Raw genomic sequence first — 13,322 nt, forward strand, 5'->3', positions numbered from 1 at the left:
GCAGCGTCAGAGAGAGAACCGACTCAGTTGTGATGACGTGACGCGCATATACTGTACATACCTGTATTACAAGACCTCGCTTGTTTATTAAGTTAAAAATTAATAAAACGTTTTGCTTGTCTCGCACACCAAGTTACCAACAATCCAAGGTTTTACTGTACTGAGTATAATAAAAGCTTCACTTGGCTTTCAGCTGTAAAAAGACACAAAATGATCCACACAGGGTACAAACATGTACATGTATTGAGCGTAATAAAAGATTCACTCAACTTTCAACTCTAGCTAATTGATTTCACCACATTCTCTGGCAACGCATTCCAAAGTTTAATTACATGGGGCGGAGCCAATGGCGATTGCTTCCAGCTTGCCCTGAGAGCCAGGCTAGCAACAGCAGAGCGTTGAGAGGCAGGAGAGAGAGTCGGGAGGCAGGAGAGAGGAAAGGAGGAGTAGCCAGGAGCGGACAGAGGAGAAGGAGAGTGAGGCAGCGGTGAGAGGTAGCTTCTCCCACCCATTGGACCTTGGAGCTCCGCCTTAAAAGGGGCAGAGCCAAAGGCGCTCAACTGTTCACTGCACAAAAAGCAGAACAACTGCAGCAGTCAAAGAGGGAAGCCATAGCAGACGCACAGGAAAGCCAGGGCAGTAACAGAAGACAGCCACAACAGACACAGAGGACAACCACAGCAGACCAGCAAGTGGGCAGTAATGGAAGCAGCAGACAGAAGTAGGAAGTTGAGCTAACCACTTTTCTGCACTGTCTGCCATATGTATTAGAGAATGACACGGGGAAAAAAATCTGTCCCCGTCACCGCCTCATCCCCGGCCCACCATCCTCTGCACCGCCCCGTCACCGCCATCCCTTTCACCGCCCCATCACCATCCCCGCTGCATCCATATAAGCCTTAGTACTGTAATATTTAGCTTATTCCTTTCTTATAAATCAAAGTTCCTGCTGCTGAACTAGAGAAAGAGATGTTAAGCTGGCAGGGCTTTGTTTATAAATTTTTATCAACACAACTAATATACTACTTTATCCTAAAGCAAAAAAATAAATAAATAAATATAATTTTTTTTTTTTTTCTACCTTTGTTGTCTGGTTTCTGCTTTCCACATCTTCTCATTCAATTCCTTCCATCCACTGTGTGTCTTCTCTCTGCGTCTTCCATTTGCTGTTTCTGTGCCTCTCCCTTCACCCCCTCCCCCCCAATTGGTCTAGCACCCATCTTCTTCCCTCCGCTCCCTCATAGTCTGGCATCTGTCTTCTTCCCTTCCAGCATCTTATCTCCACTCTGTCTTCCACATTTTCCTTCATCCTCCTTCAATGTCTGTTCTATTCCTTTTCACCACCACCCTTCCCTCCCTCCTTTACCATCTGTTTCTTTCTACTACCCTTCAGCTCCTCTTGCGTGGCCTATCTATCTATCTTCCTCACCTTGAACCTTCTTTGGTATTAGTGCGATAAATAAATTGAAGGAGATATCATCCACAGCTAAGACCAGGGCTAGTTGATGAGGAGCAGATAGGGAGAAAGCACCCGGTGTGGTTGTGAACGAAGGCTTGGGATGCCATTGTCTAAGGAAGTTTACCTACAAATGTGCCCCAGAAAGCAGAAGGGACCCTCTACTTCCTGTGCCAGCATTTCCTTCACCAGCCCAAGCTCAAAAGAGCTTCTTGAAAACCCATAATTTCCCCCATTCTCTAATTCCTAGCACTGATTTCTCATGCCTAGTCTTGCCAGTGCAGAAGGAAAGGGCCAAAAGCCTCATCTTGAATTGGACTCGAGAGCAAGGAAGCGGGATGAGGCTGCTCCTTGGCCAACCTGCCCTCTTTTTCCGTGCTCTTTCTTCTCGGTTGCACTTTGCTGCCCTTCTCTTCGTATGCGCAACTGAACACAACTGCAGCCAGAAGCATCGACGACGATGAGCAGCCTGGCTTTCCTTGACTTGCCCTCTCCTCTCCTTTTAGCCGGCGCAGGGCCTTTATTGGGGGTCGCATCCAGCTCCTCCTTCGGGGCGCCCTCGTGCAGGTGCATTATGTCAGCGATGTGGTTCAAGAAGCGCCTGAAGCGGGGGCTGTGGTGTTGCTGTATGAGCCAGGCGTAGGTATTCTTCTGGAGAGGGGGCGACGGATCCATGGGGGAGGGGTGCCCGTCACTCTCACACCAATGAGGCCATTTTCCTCGGGGCGCTTGACCTGAACCTGTCGGCCTCCCAGGCCAGAACCTGCCCATCGCTGGCTGCTCAGTGTTCAATCTTCTGCTCTGCTGCAACTTCCTGTTTCCGGTTGCATCAGAGCAGAAGATTGAACACTGAGCAGCCGCGCGTGCAGGTCGCCAAAAAGGAAAGCCTGAAAACTAAGGTGAGGTGAAGGGAGGGAGCTGGCTAAGATCGATCGGTCGGGGAGGTGCTGCGGGGACCGCGCGATCCTTGATGCCTCACTGCGGAGACAAGACCATTCACCGCTCCACGGGGCAGTGAATGGCCTTGTCCCCGTCCCCGCAGCGACTGCTATTTTTCTTTCCCCGTTTCGGTGGGTTACCCGCGGCTAAACGCGGCTAGCTGCGGGTAACCGCCACCGTGTCATTCTCTAATATGTATGACTACCTTCCCTCTGGGAGGCGGTCTTATGTATGCACTCGATGTGGGGAACTGGAGAGCCTGAAGAAACAAGTAAGACTCCTGGAGGGCAGAATACTGGAACAGGAAGCACTTCGAGCAGTGGAGGAGGAGGACAGGGATGCAGAGAACGTCAAGACAGAGGATACCATCGAGGAAGAAGTCCGGAAGTTGGAGAAGTTCATCGAGGAGGCATACAGAGAGGCCGTGGAAAGTCACCAGCAACAGTGGAACTGCCGAGATATACCGACAGAGAGTGAAGATCATCTGGAGGACCACCACAAGGAAGAAATGGGAGACACAGCGGCAAGTTACATAGAAACATAGAAGATGACGGCAGAAAAGGGCTACAGCCCATCAAGTCTGCCCACTCTGCTTACCCACCCCCTGTCTATGCCCAAATGACCCAATTTCCTTATCTTGACCCTCGTAGGGATCCCACATGGGTATCCCATTTATTCTTAAAGTCTGGCACGCTGTCTTCCTCGATCACCTGCACTGGAAGCTTGTTCCAATGATCAACCACTCTCTCTGTGAAGAAATACTTTCTGGTGTCGCCATGAAATTTTCCGCCCCTGAGTTTGAGCAGGTGCCCTCTTGTGGCCGAGGGTCCCTTGAGAAAGAAAATATCATCTTTCACTTCGACACGTCCCGTGAGGTACTTAAATATTTCGATCATGTCTCCCCTCTCCCTACATTCCTCGAGAGTGTAGAGCTGCAATTTGTTCAGTCTCTCTTCGTACGAGAGACCCTTGAACCCCGAGATCATCCTGGTGGCCGTCCGCTGAACCAATTCAATTCTGCGCACATCTTTACTGTAATGTGGCCTCCAGAATTGCACACAGTATTCCAGATGAAGTCTCACCATGGCCCTGTACAACGGCATTATGACTTCAGGCTTTCGGCTGACGAAACTTCTATTGATACAACCCAATATCTGCCTTGCCTTAGATGAAGCCTTCTCCACTTGATTGGCAGTTTTCATGTCTGCACTGATGATTACTCCTAAATCTTGTTCTGCTGAAGTCCTAGTTAAAGTTTCTCCATTCAAGAAGTACGTCCTGCATGGATTTCTGCTTCCGAGGTGCATGACCTTACATTTCTTAGCATTGAAACCTAGCTGCCAGGTTGAGGACCAACTTTCCAATGTAAGCAAGTCCTGCGCCATATAATTCTGTAAACTGCATTCACTTACTATATTACATAGTTTGGCGTCATCGGCGAATAGTGTTATTTTACCTTGAACTCCTTGAGTCAGATCCCCTATGAATATGTTGAAAAGGAGTGGACCCAGGACCAAGCCCTGCGGCACTCCACTGGTCACCTCCGATGTTTTAGAGAGGGTACCATTAACCACCACCCTCAGAAGTCTGCCACTCAGCCAATCATTGACCCATGCAGTTAGTGTCTCTCCTAACCCCATCGATTCCATCTTGCTTAGCAGGCTGCGGTGTGGGACACTGTCAAAAGCTTTACTGAAGTCCAGGTACACGACGTCCAAAGACTCTCCCAAGTCCAACTTTCTTGTTACCCAGTCAAAGAAGCTGATGAGATTGGATTGGCAGGACCTACCCATGGTGAATCCATGCTGACTGGGATCCCGAAAATTCCCTTCACTCAAGATCGTGTCCAATTTGCTTTTAATTAGTGTTTCCATGAGTTTGCACACTATTGTTGTGAGACTCACCGGTCTATAATTCGCAGCCTCTGCCCTGCAACCCTTTTTATGCAGTGGTACGACAATAGCTAATTTCCAGTCCAGGGGAACTTTCCCCTTACTTAGGGAGAGATTGAATAGCTCAGTCAACGGTTTCGCCAGGACATCGCTCAATTCTCTGAGCACTCTTGGGTGCAAATTGTCTGGTCCCATGGCTTTGTTCACCTTGAGTCTTGCCAGTTCACTGTAAACTTCACCTGGTGTGAACTCAAAATTCTGAAACGGGTCTTCTGTGCTTTGTGTTGCCTTCAACTGCGGACCGTGTCCCGGAGCCTCACAGGTGAAGACTGAGCAGAAGTATTCATTCAGTAGTTCGGCTTTATCGGAATCTGCTTCCACATAACTTCCGTCCGGTCTTCTAAGGCGTACTATCCCGCCTGTGTTCTGTTAACAGCGGAGAGAACCCACAAGAAGACGAGTCCGGTACAAGCCAATGCCAGGATGTTGAAAGATAGAAGTGCACAGATGACACGGACCTATGGCTGGAGAGATGGTCATACACCAGGGACACGGATCTGCGGCCAGAGAGGCAAGAGAAGATAGAGAGGACAGCAATAGTCGTGGGGGACTCCATCATCAGACAAGTCAACAGCCACATAGCGGGAGGAAGACAGGATTGGCTGGTGACCTGCCTACCGGGATCCAAGGTAGAAGACATAGTGAGCCGCATCAACAGGATCATCAACAGCATGGAAGAGGAAGATACTGCGGTAGTGATCCATGTGGGGACAAACAACATGAGCAACAGGAACTACAACAGGGAAGTACTGAAGGACCAGTTCCGGATGCTAGGAAGGAAGCTGAAGACCAGAACGCAGAGGGTAGCATTCTCAGAGATCTTGCCAGTACCCAGGGCTGACGAGAAGAGGCAGACGGAGCTACAAGTAGTCAACGCATGGATGCGGCGCTGGTATGAGGAAGAAGGATTCCACTTCATAGAAACATAGAAATAGACGGCAGATAACCATCTAGTCTGCCCACCCCAAAGACCCTCACCTACCTTTCTCTGTGAATAGATCCCACGTGTCTATTCCATTTGGCTTTAAAATCAGGCACGCTGCTGGCCTCAATAACCTGAAGTGGAAGACTATTCCAGCGATCAACCACCCTTTCAGTGAAAAAGAATTTCCTGGTGTCCCCGTGCAGTTTCCCACCCCTTATTTTCCACGGATGCCCCTTGTTGCCGCAGGACCCTTGAAAAAGAAGATATCTTCTTCCACCTCGATGCGGCCCGTGAGATACTTGAATGTCTCGATCATGTCACCCCTCTCTCTGCGTTCCTCGAGTGAGTATAGCTGTAATTTATCCAGCCGTTCCTCATACGGGAGATCCTTGACTCCCGAGACCATCCGGGTGGCCATTCTCTGGACCGACTCAAGTCTCAGCATATCCTTACGGTAATGCAGCCTCCAGAATTGCACACAGTACTCCAGGTGGGGCCTCACTATGGATTTATACAATGGCATAATGACTTCAGGCTTACGGCTGACGAAACTCCTACGTATGTAACCTATGATTTGCCTTGCCTTGGATGAAGCTTGCTCCACTTGATTGACAGTCTTCATGTTCTCACTGACGATCACCCCTAAGTCTCGTTCTGCTTCAGTTCTTGTTAGGATCTCACCATTAAAGGTGTAAGTCTTGCATGGATTTTGGCTGCCCAGGTGCATGACTTTGCATTTTTTGGTATTGAAGCTGAATTGCCAGGACCTAGACCAGCGCTCCAGTAGTAGTAGTTCGTGCATCATGTTGTCGGGCATTGAATTTGTGTCCGTTGTGCTTTTTCCCACTACATTGCTTAGTTTGGCGTCATCGGCGAATAATGTTATTTTACCTTCATGCACAACTGGACTACATTCTTGGGGAAGAGCAAGCTATTCAGGAAGGATTGACTCCACCTCAGTGGAGACGGAATGAGGCTACTTGCAAGCAACATCAAGAGAGAAGTTGAGAAGTTTTTAAACTAGGAAGAAGGGGAAAGCCGACACTCGACCGAGATTGATGGTTCGGGAACCGGTATACCCGGAGGATACCGTCCAGGAAAATAGCAGGGAAGACTCACTGGATCATAAGCAAGACAGAAAATCTGACGGATCGAAAAAGACACAAGAGGGAAGGAAATGCCGCAAACTCAAATGTATGTACACGAACGCAAGGAGTCTAAGGAATAAAATGGGTGAATTAGAAGCTATGGCACAAAAAGATAACCTTGACATCATTGGCATCACGGAAACATAGTGGTACGAGGAAAACACCTGGGACACTGTGCTACCAGGATACAAGCTATACCGCAGAGACAGAGTGGCTCAAAAAGGTGGGGGCATTGCCTTATTCGTCAAAGAGGGAATTGAGTCTACCGGAGGGAACACACTGGAATCAAACAATAAGGTAGAGCCTCTATGGGCCAAAATTCCAGGAACAAATGGAACGGAAATGAAGATCGGCTTCTACTACCAACCCCCAGGGCAGTCCGAAGAAATTGATGGAGAAATGACAGATGAGATTAAATGCAACTGCAAAGGAGGCAACGCAGTTATCATGGACGACTTCAATATCCGGGGATAGACTGGAACCTAGGCACCTCCGACTGCGGTAGGGAAACCATGTTCCTGGATGCTATAGGCGATTGCTTCCTGGAAAAACTTGTCAAGGAAAATATGAGAGGAAATGCAGTTTTGGACTTAATTCTAAATGGACTACAAGGACTGGCACAAGGTGTAGAAGTAGAGGGGATGCTGGGAACCAGTGATCATAAAATGATCTGCTTCAACCTGGACACGGGTACGAAACATCGATCCAGAACGACGGAAACGGCACTGAACTTCCAAAAAGGGAATTACAAAGGGACGAGACTCACGGTGGGGAAGAAGATCAAGAAGAGGTTAAGCACTGTAAAGACGCTAAAGCAAGCATGGTCTCTTTTTAAAGACACAGTCACCGAGGCGCAAAATCTATTTATACCATGTATCAACAAGGGATCCAAGAGGAAAAAGAAGGAACCAGCGTGGCTTACTGTAGCGGTGAAGGAGGCGATCAGGGACAAGAAAACTTTATTTAAAGAATGAAAAAGGTCAAAAACAGATGGAAACTGGAAAAAACACAAACAGCATCAATGCAGGTGCCATAAGGCGGAAAAAGGGGTCAAAAGAGACTATGAGGAAAAAATAGCCAAGGAAGCGAAAAACTTCAAGCCTTTCTTTCCATATATTAAGGGGAAACGACCCGCAAAGGAAGCAGTGGGGGCCGTTGGCTGACCGAGGAATGAAGGGAGTACTAAAGGAGAACAAAGTCATCACCGACAAACTGAACACATTTTTTTCATCTGTGTTTACCGAAGAGGATATACGCAGTATACCAGAAGCCGACAGGCTATATGCTGGAAACGAAGATGGGAAACTGACAGGGTTGACGGTGAGTCTAGAAGAGGTATGCCAGCAGATTGATAGGCTTAGAAATGATAAATCCCCAGGACCGGATGGCATCCATCCGAGGATAATCAATGAACTGAAAGGGTTTATAGCTGAACTGCTTCAACTGATAGCCAATCTGTCGATCAAATCGGGAAAGTTTCTGGAAGACTGGAAGGTGACGAATGTTACGCCGATATTCAAGAAAGGTTCGAGAGGTGATCTGGGAAACTATAGACCGGTGAGTCTGACCTTGAGACCGGGAAAGATGGTAGAGGCGCTGATAAAGGACCGCATCATTGAGCACCTTGACAGACACGACCTGATGAGGACCAGCCAGCATGGCTTCAGCAGAGGAAGATCTTGCTTGATGAATTTGCTGCACTTCTTCGAGGGAGTAAACAGACTTGTTGGGACGCCGGCCCTTTTCTGCCGTCATACTCTGTTTCTATAGACAAGGGTGACCCTCGGCCACTCCTCACCTCATGGTCCAACACTCATTCATTCCCATTGTATATCTGGATTTTCAGAAAGCTTTTGACAAGTTTCTGCATGAACTACTTTGAAAAATTACGAGTCATGGAATCGAGGGTGAAATACTCAAGTGGATTAAAAACTGGCTGGCAGATAGGAAACAAGAGAGTGGGGGTAAATGGACAATACTCGGACTGGTAAAGCTTCACCAGGGTTTGGTGCTTGGACCCGTGCTCTTCAACATATTTATAAATGATCTGGAAATTGGTACAACGAGTGAGGTGATTAAATTTGCGGACAATACAAAGTTATTCAGAGTAGTGAAGACGCAGGAGGATTGCGAGCATCTGCAACGTGACATAAACACGCTTGAGAAATGGGCCGCGACATGGTAGATGAGGTTCAACGTGGATAAGTGTAAGGTGATGCATGTCGGTAACAAAAATCTTATGCATGAATACAGGATGTCCGGGGAGGTATTTGGAGAGACTATCCAGTAAAGAGATTTGGGAGTACTGGTCGACAAGACAATGAAGCCGTCCGCGCAATGTGCGGCGGCGGCAAAAAGGGCAAACAGAATGCTGGGAATGATTAAGAAGGGGATCACGAACAGGTCTGAGAGGGTTGTCATGCAGCTGTGGTCATGGTGCGCCCTCACCTGGAGTACTGCGTCCAGCACTGGTCGCCGTACATGAAGAAGGACACTACTACTTGAAAGTGTCCAGAGAAGAGCGACTAAAATGATAAAGGGGCTGGAGGAGTTGCCGTACAGTGAGAGATTAGAGAAACTGGGCCTTTTCTCCCTTGAAAACAGGAGACTGAGAGGGGACATGATTGAAACATTCAAGATAATGAAGGGAATAAACTTAGTAGATAGAGACAGGTTGTTCACCCTCTCCAAGATAGGGAGAACGAGAAGGCACTTTCTAAAGTTAAAAGGGGATAGATTCCGTACAAACGTAAAGAAGTTCTTCTTCACCCAGAGAGTGGTAGAAAACTGGAACGCTCTTCCGGAGACTGTCGTAGGGGAAAACACCCTCCAGGGGTTCAAGACAAAGTTAGATGAATTCCTGCGGAACTGGAATGTATGCAGGTAGGGCTGGTCTCGGTTAGGGCGCTGGTCTTTGACCTAGGGGCTACCGTGGGAGTGGACTGCTGGGCACGATGGACCACTGGTCTGACCGAGCAGCGGCAAATTCTTATGTTCTTATGTTATAAAGAAATATTTTCTCCAGTTTGTTTTAAATCTACTACTTAGTAGCTTCATCTCATGCCCCCCTAGTCCTAGTATTTTTGGAAAGAGTAAACAAGCGATTTACATCTACCAGTTCCACTTCACTCAGTATTTTATAGACCTCTATCATATCATCTCTTTTCCAAGCGTAAGGGTCCCAGCCACTTTAGTTTTTCCTCATAGGCAAGTCGTCCCATCCCTTTTACCATTTTCATCACCCTTCTAATTCTGCTATATCTTTTTTGAGATACAGCAACCAGAATTGTACACAGTATTTGAGGTGTGGCCGTACCATAGAGCGATACAAAGGCATAACATTTTCATCTTTGTTTTCCATTCTTTTCCTGATAATTCCTTACATTCTATTTGCTTTCTTAGCTGTCACTTGACATTGCGGTGAGGGTTTCAATGTATCTTCAACGATGACACCTAGGTCCTTTTTCCTGGGCGGTGACTCCTAAAATGCAACCCTGCATCACGTAGCTATAGTTCAAGTTCCTCTTTCCCACGTGCATCACTTGATTACTGTAATGCACTCTACACTGGTCTGAGTGCAAAGTGTCTGTACCAGCTCCAATTGATGCTCCAGCAAGACTAATAGAAGGCTGTAAGCGACGTGACCACAACACACCATTTTTGCAAAAAACTTAATTGGCTAACAGTAGAATACAGAGCTAAATTTAAAACTGTGTCTGATCTTCAAGGCCCCCAAAGGAAATGGCCCAAAGTAGCTGAAGAACAGGATCTCCACGTAGACACTAAGGTTTTCCCAAGGTGTATCCTTAACCACACCCTCTCCAAAGGATATCACAAGATGTGATAACTTCCAGCAAGCCTTCTCCAGAGTAGCCCCCCCCTCTCCACTCTGGAAATCAGTCCCGGAAAGGCTTTGCTTAACACCAGACTATCTCTGCTTCAGGAAGATGGTGAAAGCTTGGCTCTTCAACCAAGCCTATAATGGAAGAAGTAACTAACTTGCTAGTCACATACACAAGGATTGACACTTGGCTCCACCTACTAGAGCAGGACATGTTTATCCACACCTACCCTAGATGAGATCATTTTCAAGCGCCAGTCTGAGCTCATGTGCAACTTAATTCTAATTAGTCCCTTATTTTCTAACCTCTGTTACTCACTGGAAGAGCTGCTGCCTCTGCACCCAGAGGTTGTGCGATCAAATCCCAGTGCTGCTCCTGGGCAAGTCACTGAATCCTCCAGCGCCCACCGCTTTTAAATGCCAAAGCCACAAAAGGTCAGTATACACAGTGGTGTGGTGCAGGGGATGCAGTCTGCCCCAGGCAGCACCTCTCCTCTCTCTGCTCACCCGCTCCTCTCCTTGCCACACATGCCCCTTGCCTTTTTGGCTCTCTGATGTCATTTCCGGGACCCACGCCTAGGAAGTGATATGAAAGGGCGCTGACACCGACGTAGGCAGCATGCCGCTCACATCAGAGAGGTTTAAAAGGGAAGGGAAGATGGGCGCAAGCACAGCAGGGGGGGAGGACACCACCCCCGGGCAATGCTCACCCTTACTACATCACTGAGTATACATAAGATGACCATACGTCCCGTTTTCAACGGGACAGTCCCGTTTTCGGGCCGACCGTCCCATTGTCCCGACCCACTGCTTCAGGACACCAAAATGTCCCGTTTTGAGGGATAGCGTCCTGAAGCTGTGCCCGGGGACACCAGGACGGCCGATCACTTTTCCTCCCTGCCGCGCCGATTGAAACGCTGGGCCGCCGCCGCTGCTTCTTGGCTTCTTCCCAACGTCAATTTTGACGTCGGAGAGGAAGTTCGGGGCCAGCCAATCGCTGCCTGACTGGCCCGAACTTCCTCTCCAATGTCAAAATTGACGGGAAGAAGCCAAGAAGCAGCGGCGGCGGCCCAGCGTTTCAATCGGCGCAGCAGGGAGGCAGACTGGCAGGCAGCAGCGGTACACGGGCGGGCAGGGAATTTGAATCCGCAGGGGGGTTGTTGAATCCGTGGGGGGGGGGTTTGAATCCGCAGGGGGAGGGTTGTTGAATCGCGGGGGGGGTTGAATCTGCATGTGTGGGGGGTTGAATCAGGCACTGGAGAGAGGGAAGGAAATAGGCAGGCAGGCTAGCTTCAGGGTTGGGACAAAGGCAAGAGAAGACATAGGAAGGAGGCACTAGGGACACAGGACAGGCACTAGGGGCACTATGGACATGGGAAGGAGGCATTGGGGGCACTAGGGACATGGAAAGGAGGCACTGAGGGCACTAAGGACACAGGACAGGCACTGGGGGCACTATGGACATGGGAAGGAGGCACTGGGGGCACTATGGACATGGGAAGGAGGCACTGGGGCACTAAGGACACAGGACAGAGGCACTGGGGGCACTATGGACATAGGAAGGAGGCACTGGAGGGCACTAGGGACACAGAACAGAGGCACTGGGGCACTAAGGACACAGAATAGAAGCACTAGGGAGCACTATGGACATGGGAAGGAGGCACTGGGGCACTAAGGACATGGGAAGGAGGCACTGGGGCACTAAGGACATAGGATGGAGGCACTGGGGGCACTAAGGACATAGGAAGGAAGGAGGGAGGGAATAGAAAGGGACAATTGTTGGGCCTGAGTGCAGAAAGAAAGGATCCACAGACAGAAGGAAACGCAACCAGAGACTCATGAAATCAATCACCAGACAGCAAAGGTAGGAAAAATGATTTTATTTTCAATTTAGTGATCAAAACCTGTCAGTTTTGAGAATTTATATCTGCTGTCTATATTTTGCACTATATTTGTCTATTTTTCTATAGTTACTGAGGTGACATTGCATAGTTTAAAGTCATCTGCCTTGACATCTTTGAAAACCCGAAGTGATAATTAACATTTTCTCTGCGTATGTGTTTTGTAGTTTTTTTTATTTTAAGGTTACCATTATGAATTAATATGAAGATATTATGTGTACATGAAAAATGAAGAAATGTGGGGCGGGATTGGGGGGTGGGGCGGGACTAGGGTGGGGTTGGGGGTGGGGCTGACAATTAATAGATGTTCCCTTTTGATGAAAAAAATAAATGGGCACATTAAGTACACAAGATCCCATTCCCTTTCCCTTTCTGTAGACCTGAGAGGCTTTTTTGGTTGAATTTTCCTTACAACCGAGCTATTGCCTCAAGATAAGAACCTGTATAGAATGTGTAAAGTGCTTTGATTGATTGTAACCACAAGTTCCATCTCCTTTCCTTTTGGATCGAAGTAGTAGCTTAGTGGTTACTGGAGTGGCCTGAGAAACTGGGGAACTGGGTTCATCCCCCAGGCAACTCCTTGTGACTTGGGGGGGGGGGTTGCTGGACACCCCCCCCCCCCATACTAGCCACCAAGTGGAAGGGAGATAGGGGCTGGAGCTAGAAGAAATGGAAAGAGGTGCTGGACCTATGTGGCTGGGGCAGGAAAGCGCAGAGGGACTGGACCTGCCGGGTGCTAGACTCATGTTGTTGGGGGGGGGGGGGGGAGGTGACTGGAGCTGAAGAAAAGGGAGAGAGATGTTGGACCTGCAGGGAGAGGAAAGAGAAGATGCTGAACCAAGGGGATGAACTACTGAAGCCAGCAAAGGGAGGGAGAAAAGACACTATTCGGTAATAATGTGGCTTGTTCAGTTTTCTCAGTGAAGGGGGTATTGGTGAGAGAGGGCTGGGGCTCACCGGTTGAGCTGCTGCCTCTACAGCCAGTGCTGCTTCCTGTGACCCTGGGCAAAGTCACTTAATCCTCCTGGCCCCATTCCCTTGTTGATCCTTGTTATAAAGTGACAATTGTACAGAATAGAATCTTTTTAAAATTTAATAAAATAAGTTCAATAATTATTCGAAGCTTGTTCGGATCAGACAGTTTGCAGGGACAGGGACAC

General features: G+C 48.4%; 1 pseudogene; it reads left to right on the forward strand.

Annotated features, from left to right (window-relative positions):
* The window catches only part of LOC117355007, a 136,831-nt pseudogene that overhangs the window by 91,118 nt on the left and 32,391 nt on the right, over positions 1 to 13,322 (forward strand).

The sequence above is a fragment of the Geotrypetes seraphini genome, chromosome 2, assembly GCF_902459505.1.
Source record: "Geotrypetes seraphini chromosome 2, aGeoSer1.1, whole genome shotgun sequence".
Taxonomy (NCBI): Eukaryota; Metazoa; Chordata; class Amphibia; order Gymnophiona; family Dermophiidae; genus Geotrypetes; species Geotrypetes seraphini.